Source organism: Augochlora pura, chromosome 4 (genome assembly GCF_028453695.1).
Source record: "Augochlora pura isolate Apur16 chromosome 4, APUR_v2.2.1, whole genome shotgun sequence".
Classification (NCBI taxonomy): domain Eukaryota; kingdom Metazoa; phylum Arthropoda; class Insecta; order Hymenoptera; family Halictidae; genus Augochlora; species Augochlora pura.
The window spans coordinates 16,913,491-16,927,208 of record NC_135775.1 but is presented as its reverse complement, the minus strand read 5'-3'; the positions used below and the strand labels follow the sequence as shown (position 1 = coordinate 16,927,208).

General features: G+C 32.6%; 1 protein-coding gene across 3 annotated transcripts in view; it reads left to right on the top strand.

Moving 5' to 3' along the window:
• The window catches only part of LOC144469139 (tubulin monoglutamylase TTLL4), a 157,995-nt gene that overhangs the window by 126,481 nt on the left and 17,796 nt on the right, over positions 1-13,718 (top strand). Inside the window, exon 1 of one of the 3 annotated variants that reach the window (XM_078179086.1) lies at positions 908-1,042. The exons of 1 other annotated variant lie outside the window; for it this stretch is intronic. The gene's annotated coding sequence lies outside the window, so the exon portion shown is untranslated. Of the gene's footprint in view, positions 1-907; positions 1,050-13,718 lie in introns of those variants that run through there. One more of the 3 variants, XM_078179085.1, reaches the window with a different exon arrangement.

The window sequence follows — 13,718 nt, the reverse complement described above, 5'->3', positions numbered from 1 at the left end:
AAATATTTAGTTTAAGGTTCAACTTTAAGGTTTAAAGTTTTCAATTGGACAACCTATTTTTTGAGTTCCTTAATTCTATCATGAATGTCTGAACACATATAAATTCGATAATTCAATGCAATTATAATTGAAGTACGTTCAACAGAAAAATGTTCCATTTTTATTTTATGTGATTAATAATTGATCACTAGATCGTGAATGTTTCTACGTCCACAGCAAGCGCAAACTTGTAAATTAAAAGGAAATTTATCTATTACACAAAAATTAGCTTTTATTCTGCTTTGAAATCTCCAGTCGAATCCAATACTTACTTAATTATTTCGAAAGCTTCCTTTAAAGCTATCAATTAAAAGCCTCGACGTTCAAATTGCTTAAAATCATGAAATGTTTACAATCTCCTCGGATTTCGTTTCGGGCTCGCTCCGTTTCAACTTTGTCGTGTTATCGAACTAGAGAATCTATATATAGGAAAGGTAGTCGACACGATTGACAGCTGAATGAAACCACGGCCCTAATCAAAAGTCCGGTCAATAATATCACGGTTTTATTTAGCGTCGCCGATGAATCACTGAACCCCGGGTTAATCACGGCACACGCCACCATCGTGCCCCCGCCTGTAATAAAATTCCATAACTAGAATTTTATCCGCGGCTCGACTGCCGAACGGGATGTTCATCGATGCCCTGCGTATTAATAATAAATAGATGACACATCAGTATTCGGCTGACGAAATTATTTCAGCGTAACTGAGAAGTCCGGCACAATGCCAAAACGAACGCGAAAATATATTGTGCTGACTCCGGCACAATTGTATCGAAGACGCCGTGTGTCATAGATAATAGAGACCGAGATAGCGGGTTTCGCAGTCGTCCTATGTCTCGCGATTCATTCACCAGTGTAACATAACGTACGATCGGCGTAACATGTGAGTGCTCCTCGATATTCCGAAAAAAAAGAGAAAAACACTTTCGCATACGCCCGCGACGTGAACGTGTGTCTCGTTGTGGCTGCCGCCCGATCATGCGTTTCTTGCGCGGAACACGTAAAAGGTAATCGTACCTGTTCACCTGTAATCTTTCCCGCCTTTTTTTTTACGCGCGATCGCTTGTTAATTGTATCTGCGAATAACAATTGATTGATCTTTCGCGATTTATTAGCTGCAAAGACTCTTCGTAAGCTGCAAAAAAATCTTTGTAAGATGGCTTTCTTCTTTGTGACAAAGCCTATCGAGATACGTGGTTTCCTTGTGATTTATTAATAGTGTTCTTCTCTGTGACTATGTTTTTTCCGCATATTCGTTTATCTGTTATTTATTTAATAGTTTTCTAATTCATGAATAAGTCTGTTGGCATATATTCATTTCTTCGTGGTTTATTATGTTTTGTTCTCTTTAGGAGACTTTCTTGGCATTTATTCGTTTCTTCGTGATCCATTAAGTCGTCTATTCTATGACAAATTTTATTGACATGTGTTCCTTTCTTTGTGATTTATTAATGGTCTTCTTCATCGTAGCATAGTTTCGGGATAAATATTCTATTTTCTTGGCGATTAATTAATGATTTTCTACTTTATGAAAAGATTTATTAACGTAAACTCAAATCTTTGTGATTTATTAATGGTTTTCTTCTTTAACATTGTCCTATATTGGTTTCATTGTGGCCTATTAAAATTGTTACATATTTATGTCGTTCAGAAGAAAGTGATTACGAGGATACATTTATTATACGAACAAACGTATTAAATGTAGAACGTTAGAAATGTTTATAGAATTTCAAGAGGTTGTTGCGTTATTTTAAGGTTATTAAGATTATTAAGAACGGAAATAGCGGTTTTATTTTACATGTGAATTCACAGAAGTAAATTAAAATTATTGAGCTATGGAATAAATTATTGGGTGCGTTCATGTCTATTTAGTTGTACATTATAATAAAAGTGCTGAACTTAAAAAGAAACATCTATATGTTGGGTTATCTAGTTAAATATATATATATTCAAAATTTAGGTTAATAAAGTTAAGAAAATCATAAATTTATTTTGAACTGTTAGTGTAATTAATGAATAGTTGATTGATTAATGAATACTTTAATTATGAAAATATAGAAACCACAGTGGTAGAAGATATACTACTGGACTTGAATTAATAAAGTTGACATACGAAATTGATAAATAAGTTTATAAGGAAATGTTAATTTCAAAGCAATTGTCATTGGATCATTAGTACAACTAACAATATATCAAAATCACGTTAATAAATTTATCTGAGAAAGTGATGCATATATGGAACGTAAAAGTTTTAAGAAAATAATCTAACCGATAGCACTAGTAACACTACTGTACGACACCTGTACATGTGTTGTCCTATGCTAAAACACATTTTCACAGTGCATACCATTGGCCATAAAACCGTTTGTAGGAATTATGACAGTGTCTTTAAAATAGTATGCTTACATATCTAGATGCATTGGAAATTCCGTCGTTACGTCATTGTTCTCTCTTCTCGGCTAACTTGAACTTATTCATTAATATTATTTAATATTATCTATCAATATTAAATCTATCAATATTAACGCGCAATATTTTTTTTTTCAACTAGCCGTAGTTATTCAATATTTCTTCGTAAATCATCGATGTATAAGTCAGATTTTCCTAATCATTTTCTCAGTAGTGATGACGAGTTTTATTTATATATCAATAATTTATCTTGCGCAATATTATGCGATAACCTTTTTCCATTATTATTGTAGAAAAGGCGACTAAGCTTTTCTGAAATATAGCAAATACATCGAAGTACATATTAGCAGATTTCCCGTTGATAAAATGTTAAACAATTACATACAGCTACATGGAAACAATAAAGGTAGAACTATTGATATGTTATCGTATGATAATAATGATAATAGTCTTGACTAGTTACTTCAAAATAATATTATTATTAATTTTATTACTATATATATTTTAGATATGACAATTGAAGATTTCATTAAAAAATTACGAAATTGGCATCTTTTAAAAGAGGCGTATTATATTATTTTTCTATTTCGAAATATCTGTCGAATCGTAATCTATTTCCATGAAATTAATTTGTGTAATTTAATCTTCCACTTGGAGTAATTTTCTGAATTTAATTTTCGTAGATTTATATATTTTGAAACTTGTTTCCTATAAACTGAGTATCTCAGTTCGACAATTGCCATGGTAATCACAGTACAGTTTTATCTCCTTTCCCAGTATTCTGTTTGCGATAATTAATTCTATAATAGATATCTGTTGTCACTTAAGTTCGTTATCAGCAATTGCATCCAATAGGCATTAAAAATAGTTTCTATCGATAACATTGCTAACCTTCGACGATGCATATAATCATAGTGTTTCTAACCAAGCAAAAGCAACAATGTTTTCACACTTTTGGGTCCATTTGGACCCAAAATATTTGCATATACAATAGATGTATATACTATCTAGTTTCTAACAATTAATTAAAATTGTCACTAGATTCATTGAGTTTTAGAGAAAATCTAACGTGTCCGACGGATGTACATTAGAAAATCTGTTGAAAAATTGTTAAATGAAATTTTAAATGGTACTTAGTATATTAAGTTATACTTTTGTGGAAATAGTTCGCTGTTTGCAGGTTAACGCAGAGGCATAGTTGTTGGCAATGCGTATGAATGAAAATAAACAACACACTAAATTTACGAACCGTGAAATGTGTTTCATATCCTTACATAATACCAGCGAGGTTAACAATATGAAGCTTTTGCAAAATCAAATGTTCTTCCGCATTATTTCACTCACCTTAGCCATTGTTCTCCTTGTTATTCTTCTTATTTGCTATATACAGTGATAATTCGACATGCAAAGAGAAGCAAAACTGAGTCAAAAACTTTTAATACGGTGTCACTGTTTTAAACAATTTAATTTCTTTTATATGATAGATGAACCGACTAATCTGCCAAATAATGAGTGAAATACTTTTTCCAATTTTTCTATTACTTGCCGTAACAGAAACAGATAAAAATACTCACATTCTTACATCTTTTTTATCCAAGATTTATACATTTTTTTTATCCGAGATTTATACATTTTTCATCGCCTCGATAATTTAAACATGTTGAAAATTTCATCGAAATCGTTTGACAACGATGTCGAAACTTTAAAGTGTGATTGTAGTTTATCTTCGCGAAAAAAAAATTGCAGCCAAATTTCGTCTGTTTCGAATTAAAAGAGAAGGATCAGACTTTATTCGGCTGCAAACGACATCTTCGAGAAAAATTTAACAAAGTCTATGCAATTCGTCTAATTTGGCAATTTTCAATCTGACAATCACGGCCTCGTATTTAAAAAATTACAGTGGTAAGAGCGGATTAAAATTAAAATCCAAACACACCATTTTAAGGTAGAGGTTTCGAGCCTTAATTTGAAAAGAGTGTCATCATCCTACGATGATTTTTCACGCGATTTTCGTTAATGAAAGTTGTCCAATTGTTATCCAAAATTTGTCTATAATTATCATACAATATTATTACATACAATATAATATTATTATATACAATATAATATTATTCAAAACAATACAATATTATTCAAAACAATACAATATTAATATTCACGCGAAAAAAATCATTTAATGACAACGATAGACAACGAAACGTCACTCATTAAGTTCATCCATTTTCGCGTTAATACATAGACTGCGAATTTGTGTGGAAAATAAAAATTCTCTGCTTCGATTGCAACAGAAAGAAGCTGAACCAAAATTTATTTTCATTCTTAACATTCTGAATAAGTTAAAAGTAATTCAATATCGTTGTCAAATTTATTTTCTGCATTTACAATTTCGTATTTTACCCTATCGATTTTTGCCATAGATGCATAAAATCCACGGTCTGCTAATGAGCGTCGAATATCCGCACAGGGAACAGAAAAAGGGGCAAAACTCGTGACTTCATTATACGGCACACGTTTCAGCGCGAAACAGACTTTGCTAGCCGCCTCCGGTCGTAATTATGACGCCATTTGAATAAATTCTGTATTAGAAAGCCGTTACGGGATCGAAACGGGTCTCCGCCCGTTCGAAAATCATCGGGGCAACAGTTTTTCGGCGAGTAGCTATCTCGAAAATTTGGGCCGGGTCCCCGATCCTATCGGGTCGCGTTCCCGCTTAAAGAGACATTACGCCGTCCCGTCGGAGCTGTTAACAATTCCGAGATTTCTCGGTAACACGGCAGTTCTAGCGGGCGAACGCGCGGACAGCCCGTAAAGCCACAGGCCAATTGGCAGTTAAGGCGTCCCGGTGTATACCGAAAGGAGCGAATTCTTTAACGAACGCGACACATCGTTGGCCGATCTGCGCCGCGAGATTACCTTTGCCGGCCACCTTTCGCGTTTAGAGCTAAAGGCTCGTAAATACTCGGCCGGCCCACTCCGAACCCTTGTTTGGCCTACCGGCTACCAAAAGGGCGAAACACCTCGTTAAGCCCCGCAAGCGAAACCTGTCCTGCTGACGACCGCGGGGATGGGCGGGTCATTAAGATCGTACGCTTAATTCGAAAAATCGGCTGCCGATCTGGCCGATCGCGCGGCGACTTGAGAACCGGTTGCATCGACGATTCATCACCGGGGGTATCCTTCTCTAATGCCGAACAAACGTCCCCTAACCGTCGCTACCGGCGTGTTCCTCTTGTAAAACTCGGCCCGATTCGGATCTTGAGACGACGTCGCGCAGCGGTCCGGGAACACGCTGCACAATCCTCCGCAGCCCTGGACAAAAGAATATGACGCTCCACGTGTTTCGCAATTTTTTATGTCTTACACTGAACGTACAGGCAAGGAAATTGTCTGCATTCATATTGCTTCCCGATAATGACGAAATCCAATTTATTTAGATTAATACAATTTTTATTATTATAGTCGCGCAAATAATGTGATTCGTTCGATTAATCCTGATGGCAGTTTTGTTATCGTTTTTATAATTGTGAAATGAGAAATGGGTCATTTGAGCGTGGTACGTTTAGTGTTAAGGGGTATTCTTGCGTGAAATGCATGTATTTTTAACTTTGTTAAGAAATTTTTTTGCGATGAAACTGTTGTACCTTTTGCTGTCAAGTTGATGGAGTTTATTTGGACGTTGTTCAACGATGTTTTAAAATTTTTTAAAAAATATATATATAATATTAATTACGCACGTAAAATTAATGCGTACTTAAAATATATTTTCGAGAAGAATGCCTACAATTTATAGTATATCAATAATGTTATAAGCTCGTTGCGAGTTTCAAACAATCATACCTTCGTTAATATTAAAAGTTTATTTGTAAGGTTTCGAAGATGTATTTTTAAACTACATCCTTCAAGAATATATAAAGAGAAGAAAATTGATCTTTTCAAAAGTGCACACTAGGATAGCACCTTGAGAGTAATCCGTCAAATCATTTAGATTAATATAATGCAACCAGTGTCTCTGCATCGATTGTTTCAAAGTAAATGATCAAGCGTCTCTTAGACACAGTTTAGTCACTCGAAAGCCTAATAATAGGCTTCCGGTAAATAAACCGTTAATTTATGAAGTAATGAAAGAGTGGCGCATACAGTTTTAGAGCCTACCGCAAATAGATGTCGAGTCGAAACGCGTGATAAAGTAGGCGGGAATTGCATGTTTTACCGCGAAATTTATGTTCCAGAGGAAATACTAACTTACTGTAGAATTCTACAAATTAGATACTGCTATTTCACTCGTTTAATAATAAATGTAACCGTTTCACTTCGCGGTGGCGCGACATTCGAAAGTCAAATTCGAAGTCAAATTGGACGGTCTTTTTTTTTAATTTGTTATTAGTGTCGTATCTGCTTAATAGGAATTAACGACCACTTGATGGATTATAGTTGTACAATATATACAACGATAATATGTAATAGTTTTTACTTAAATTATTACATGATCTTAATTTAAATTCCTTTGATCACTATGTAGTTTCGCTAAACAATTTGGTTTCTTCTAAATGTAACACAACTGTTAATGTTTATTTATATTTGTCCAAACATTCTTTGATGATATTATGCATTTTTACTTTTTTTCTAATACTGTTGTACGATGGATATTGTATTACTGATAAAAAATGATAAAAATTCGTTATTTGTATATTACAGCAAATAATTGTTTCTTGTTCTTTTAATTCTAAATAAATTAAATTCTAATCTTTACCGATTAGAGATAATTTCAAACAAAGATGGTCAAATATAAACGTCACTGAAAAATATATGATTTTTAATAAGTTACGTTGTTTTTAGATACATAGACTATATCATTTCTACAACTTGTGTAAAAAAATGCCGACATTTTATGAATTGTGGTACAACAAATTACCGAACGAATATTTGTTAACATGTCCACATTTTTAGTCGACACAGTACAATTTGTTTTCTTATTAAATATACTACCCATTCTTGGTTTATTAAAGTATCGTCCTTACCTTGCATTTTAAAAACTTTATTGATAGCGCGGATCTAGTTTTTATTATTATGTCTATAATTTTTATAATTATATGTCTGTGTTCGTCCTGTCTTTGGAAGATTGATGTGTAATAAATAACTTTTTTAAAACTGTTACAAATGATTCAAATGTTTCTGTAAATGTTAAAAGGACTGTACAAAGATTGAAGTACTTTCTTTCAATTTGACTATTACTTGGAATAAAATGAAAATTTAGAAAATACATTTGGTACCTCTTGGTAACTTATATACAACAATGATTGACACAAGCTTGACACAAACTGTGAACAATTATAAATCGCGAAGATCAGGGTCTTTCAGGAATTTCAACCAAAAATAGATAATTCTTATACGTCTCAGTGACTGTAGCTTGATCATGCGTCAACCGATTACAATGAAATTTTCAACAAGCATATAAGTCACGAGAAGTATCGAGCGCGTTGTTTAAATTTTGCTGCCCGCTGTATTTGGGTATCCGAAACGCGGAGAGATTTAATGCTGGCAGATCCAAAAGTAAGATATTTCCACGTGAAAGCTATTCGCTAACGAATTTGGCACCGTGGCCGACGGCGGCAGTGGTGGCATTATTCTGTTGAAATGTGAAGTGCGTTCTAACAATAAGCATCATATGCCCGCTTCGTTGTTCTTGTTAGGGGGGAGCAGATAAACTATCATTTTATACCGCCTCAGATGCTTGATCTACATCTATAAACACAATTGCATAAACTCAATATTCTCTAGCACTTTTCATTTCGACTACTGTATTACACTCTCACAAGTGTCCAACACTATATATCAAGTATTCGACATTATTGTTCAAGTTAAAAATTCTATTGGTAGATTAAGGACAGCTAAAATAATCAACATCCTGATAAATCTCAATTTATACGATCAAACTTCATTTATCAATGTTTTCAACGAATTTGTATTTATCAATTTATTCGTCTTATTTTTAATCCATTCACATTCAAATTTTATTCATTTATTCATTCATATTACAAGTTTATTCATTCATCCATTCAAATTAAAATTTTATTCATTATTTCATATTCATTTCATTTTCATTCACTATTTCACTTATTTAATATTTCATTTTTATTTCACTTTTATTTAATTCTCATTTCATTTAATCTGTACAAATATATGTAACTAATATCGCCTAATAGTTTAACAGACTGATATAATGACTAAAGACGATGGTTTTATCAGTTGATTCATTACTCAATTCACTATTATTATATAACTATCGATTACCATCGTTTATTACACTAACCTCACAACTTTATTTTTAAATTTGAATTAATTGTTCAATTTAAAAAGATTCTTCTGGAGTCGATAAAGATATTACCATAAAATATCAAAAGTTAATGAAACGGTAAGCTTCATAGTTAATTGTTCAATTCTCCGTAAACTCGTAAAAAAACAGTATGGAAATATTCTTTAACTCTTCTTGTTAGAAATTATGCAATTTGTTTCAAAGATGAAATAATATTTTTCCAAATGGTTATGCTTCTCTTTTCGTATCAGTGAATATTGAAATTTTCCAAAGAAATTTTGATTTCGAATACCATTGCATTACATAATTATATATTTAATCTAATCCAGCGGCTGACGAATCTTTCCGGTAACTGCTTTTGTCGGCGACAGTGATCTCAATCGACACTTCCTGGAGTACATATCACAAGTTATCATGCGCTTACATTACAACAATACACGCGAGATGAAACGCGTCACCGTGATTAAATTATAGAAATTATGGGACAAACGATTCGAAATGAAACGGAACAACGTTTAGAATCGAGTTTCCGAATTAATAATAGTCGTTGGCGAGGGATTGTTTAACTCCCGTCGGATTAATTTTTATTCGATCGCCATAATTTTCTCTAGGATATTAAAAGATATTTGTACGTAACGGTGAAACTTGTCGAACAATTAGCGATTGTTTAATGTGTTCTACATTCTCAAAAATATTATGAAAACAAAATGAAATACTAGATTAATTTAGATCTAATTTTTTAATTAATAACAAAAACGAATTCGTTGATTAGTATTTCTGTATTAAATATATAAAAAAACTGTCGTAGTTATTGGCGAGAAAATTTTAAAAGATTAATAGGCTAGTTTTATCAATAGTTATTTAAGCAGTGTTGGAACTATAATAATTAAAACTATATGATTGATTAGACGGTGAAAAATGTTCAGTGTAACCTACGTTAATATTAAAAATAGACAGTATATTTTATATGAGGTGGGAGAAGATTCACGAAATAATTATTTATGATATATAATGCATAAGTACATTTATACATTAATTAATAGATTTGCTAAAAAAATTAATCCTACTTTTAGTAATTCCTTTATTTGTGCTCAGGGATTTGATACTACAAAGATCGATCCCACTTAATAACAATCCCATAGTTAAAGCAATCAGTTTGTTGAAATGAAAACAGGAAAGTGAAGATACAGTCGATCGTAAAAATATTCGGATACTATCTAACAGGAAATAAATTTTTATATATTTGATCGAACGACTTCAAATCCTTTTTAAAATTTTAGTGTCCGGTATACTAAACAATCACTAAGAAAAATTTACAAAAACTAAAATTAAAAAACAGCATACAAATAAAAAAGCTTCTATTTCTTTATTTCCTTATGCGAGTGAGTAATTGAATATTATATGTTTCTGAAGCTGTGAATTATGATTATATGTTTTGTAAAGTTCTGTAACTTATATTTACATTGAAAACGTCATCGAAATCGATTAACGTTGCCACAAGTTATAAACAATTAAGGATCACGAAAATAGCAAGTTCTCGTTATTCCGTTATTAGCGTCTATTATTTTCAAAGCTGATTGTACCTCGATACCGGCTGTTTTTTTAACCTCCTTGCATCCTACAGGTGTTAACCAAATTTGGAACGACCTATATATATCAACGAAAAAATTAATATAATTACCTCAGCTATATATGGACGTGGCGGCGGCTAGCACGCGCAGCAGCAATTCCTTTTCGTTTTAAGATCCGTGAGTTATCTCTGATTCTATGGCAATTTATCAGGATATAATAAAATAGCTAAGTAATTTCGCTCGTTAAGGACGGAATTTCCATTTACTCATTAATTAATATTAAACACTACTTGCGCGTGTATTATATTTATCTTGGAAGCTATTTAGCGGAAAGAATTAATTTATTAACCTTGCTATCGGTAATAATGAATTTACTATTTTTCTGCGATAAAATATAAATAGCATCTCGTATCGTCCGATGATGATCAACGTATTAAACGTTTTTTTATTCGTCCTATCATTATATTAATCAGATCACGTTATTCCATTTAAATCTACGACGATCAATTTGAAATATCAAAAAATGTGATGATAGGAGAAAAATTTCTTCTGCTACAATAATTATTTCTCTGAATCGAACTTTATTTTCGTAGACACATTATAGTAACAATGAACACAGCAGAGATATCTTTTGGCAGTTCATTCTATATTTGCAAATATTTGGTCACACTTCTTTTCTCATTTATAATTGTTTGGACAGACAATGATATGCTTTCGATATTTTTTCACCATATTTTGCATGTCTGAATAACGACTCAGATATAATTTGACAAATATAATTATAAAAATGTAACTATTATACAGATATTATTTTCTCAATCAATTGCTGTTTGTTAGTTATTAATGAGCTACTAATCTTCATGAATAATAAGCATCGTCATCATAAATTACAGTAAACAAGAACAAGTTGGAAATTTCACTCTTTGCTTAAAAATTTTAGCGACTTATTAAAAACATCTAGGTTATTTGAAATTCATTTAGCATTTCTATTGTTGCAAATTTCACCAACTTATTTCTATTGTTGCAAATTTCACCAACCTATTTCTATCATAAATGAATAAAATCCGCAGTCTAGTTATTGATACAGATGCAACGTGATGTTTTAATAGACCTTTTAAAACGGAATAATTCTTAAAAAATTAATTTTAATATTAGGAATATATATATTTTACTTGCCAAATTTTGGAATAATGGAAACAAATATCTGAAACAATAGCAATACATTTCCTAAATAAAAGTATTATTTCAAACGTATCTTATTAATTTATTTAACATGTACGGACCAGATGCCGTTTTAATGTCTCGATAAGAATAGTAAAAACCAAATAATGACAAAATCATTAAGTCAGAAGTAGGAAATCCCGCGGCGTAAGCTGACCGGCGAAAGTTACATAATTCCATGATTAGCTTCGCCATTTTTACAGATCAGTTATCTAGATTATGACGAGTTCTTTATAGAGCGTTAAACAAAAAATTCTTCGCTTTTGTTCACGAGTTCTAGCAAGGTTGCGTAACGCTTACAATTAGCGCAGCATCAACGCGGCGAGGTGTCCCAACGCTTATGAGGAAGGGTGCGCGACAGCGGTGCCCGTCGCAGGTGCTTTAACCGGAGTATGTATTTTGGTCAACGGAATCGGTTAAAGGGGACGATTCGCGATCACGCTATTTCAATTGTTCTACATCGGGGAGAATAGAAACTGGTCCGGACGGTGACGCCGACATCGTCCGATCGGGCTCTGTTCGCCAACTCGTGATTCAAGCGAGCTTTGACCTATGGGTTGCGATGGGTTAACGACGGGTTCCGATGGACTGTTGTACGTTGTCATGGGTTGAGGCGTGCAGAAGGGTGAAATCACAGAGTTCTATGTCCAAATCAAAGAACTTTTCATGAAAAGAAGATAAACTATTGTTATTTAATAAATTAATATTTTTATAAAGTATTGCTATTTAATAAATTAATACTGTTGCTACATTCTTAGGTTAAAGTTGAAATGTCGATAAATAAGGATAAATGGAGAGAATATAGTATGAACGTTTTTCAACCTTGAAAATTTATGGTTCAAAAGTTATACTTGAAATATTCTAACAAAATTTTGAATTATCCGATTCCAAGTAAAGTTGGACTTTTCTAAAATAACATGTTATACGTTATTTCCTGTAGATTTTGACACGCTGATTTTAAAACTGGTCGTAAAATTGATCTAATACGTCAGGATTTTGAATTGCTATTTTTGCATAAATTCCTGTGCGCATTGCTTAATCAACCAGCTGTTTCAGTCTATTTGGAAGGTATACTTGTAATTATGGTAATGTGGAATTAATTGTGATAAAATGATTGTTTTATTTTTTGATTTCCTTAACCAGTTAGTTGTTTTCAACGAGCGTAATAGAAAATGATAACACGAAACGTTGCCATTTCTACGCGACAATATGTATATAATTAATCATGTGTTTTCCCTTTGCTTATCTTTTTGTTTTTTATTCCGGATGCTTTTTCTCGTATTCATTTTGAATTTAACTCTAATGACTTATTAATTAAAAAAAAAAATCATTTGTTCTGGTAGAAATAGGTGTTCGATTAATAATAATTTTTATTTATACAAAAATTAACTTTAAACATCTAACAAATCGAAAATAATACTTTTCGACGCACGTGTCAATTACCAAAATCAATAATTTAGACGCGTGCGACATTCTACCTCTTCTTCTCCCACTTAAACGTTCCCTCTAATCGTTCTTTCGCACGACACTCGCCAATTAACATTTATACCAAGTTCTCAATTAGGATTAAAAAAAAAACGCCCGCAGTAGGTGTACTTGCAATCGTCGGTAGCCATCGACGTTAAAAGATGTCGACGTTGCATCTGTCCCAAACATGTATGGGATCGAACACGCGTTATAGCTGTTTTATATGTCGCGACTGATTTGTAAGAATGCAATGCGAGAAACAAAATGGTATTCCATATTCGGCGACTATCCTCTACTAATTGGACATGCGTGTATATCGCCGTGCAATTTTTGACTCGGCTGAATCGCGATCGGTACCACCGTGCGCCGTGTGTCGTCAGGTTGTTGCACAGTGATTCGATCTTACGGGCGCTCGGAACAAAAATCATATCTTGTAAATTAATTAGTTCTCGATCTAAGTACCTTAATAATTTTTTAATGAGAATACAAAGATGAATTGATTTGTAGATAAATAATATGCAGTTACGTTAAAAGCATTCTTTTGCCAGCAATTAGTACTATAATTTGTTAAAATTACTAACTATGTATTGGCTAATTTTTATTCGAAACGTTTTTTTAGTATCAATTACTGCGTAGTACGTTAATTACATATGTAGGGTCAATAGAAATAGCATAGAAATTTCTTATGTGAGATA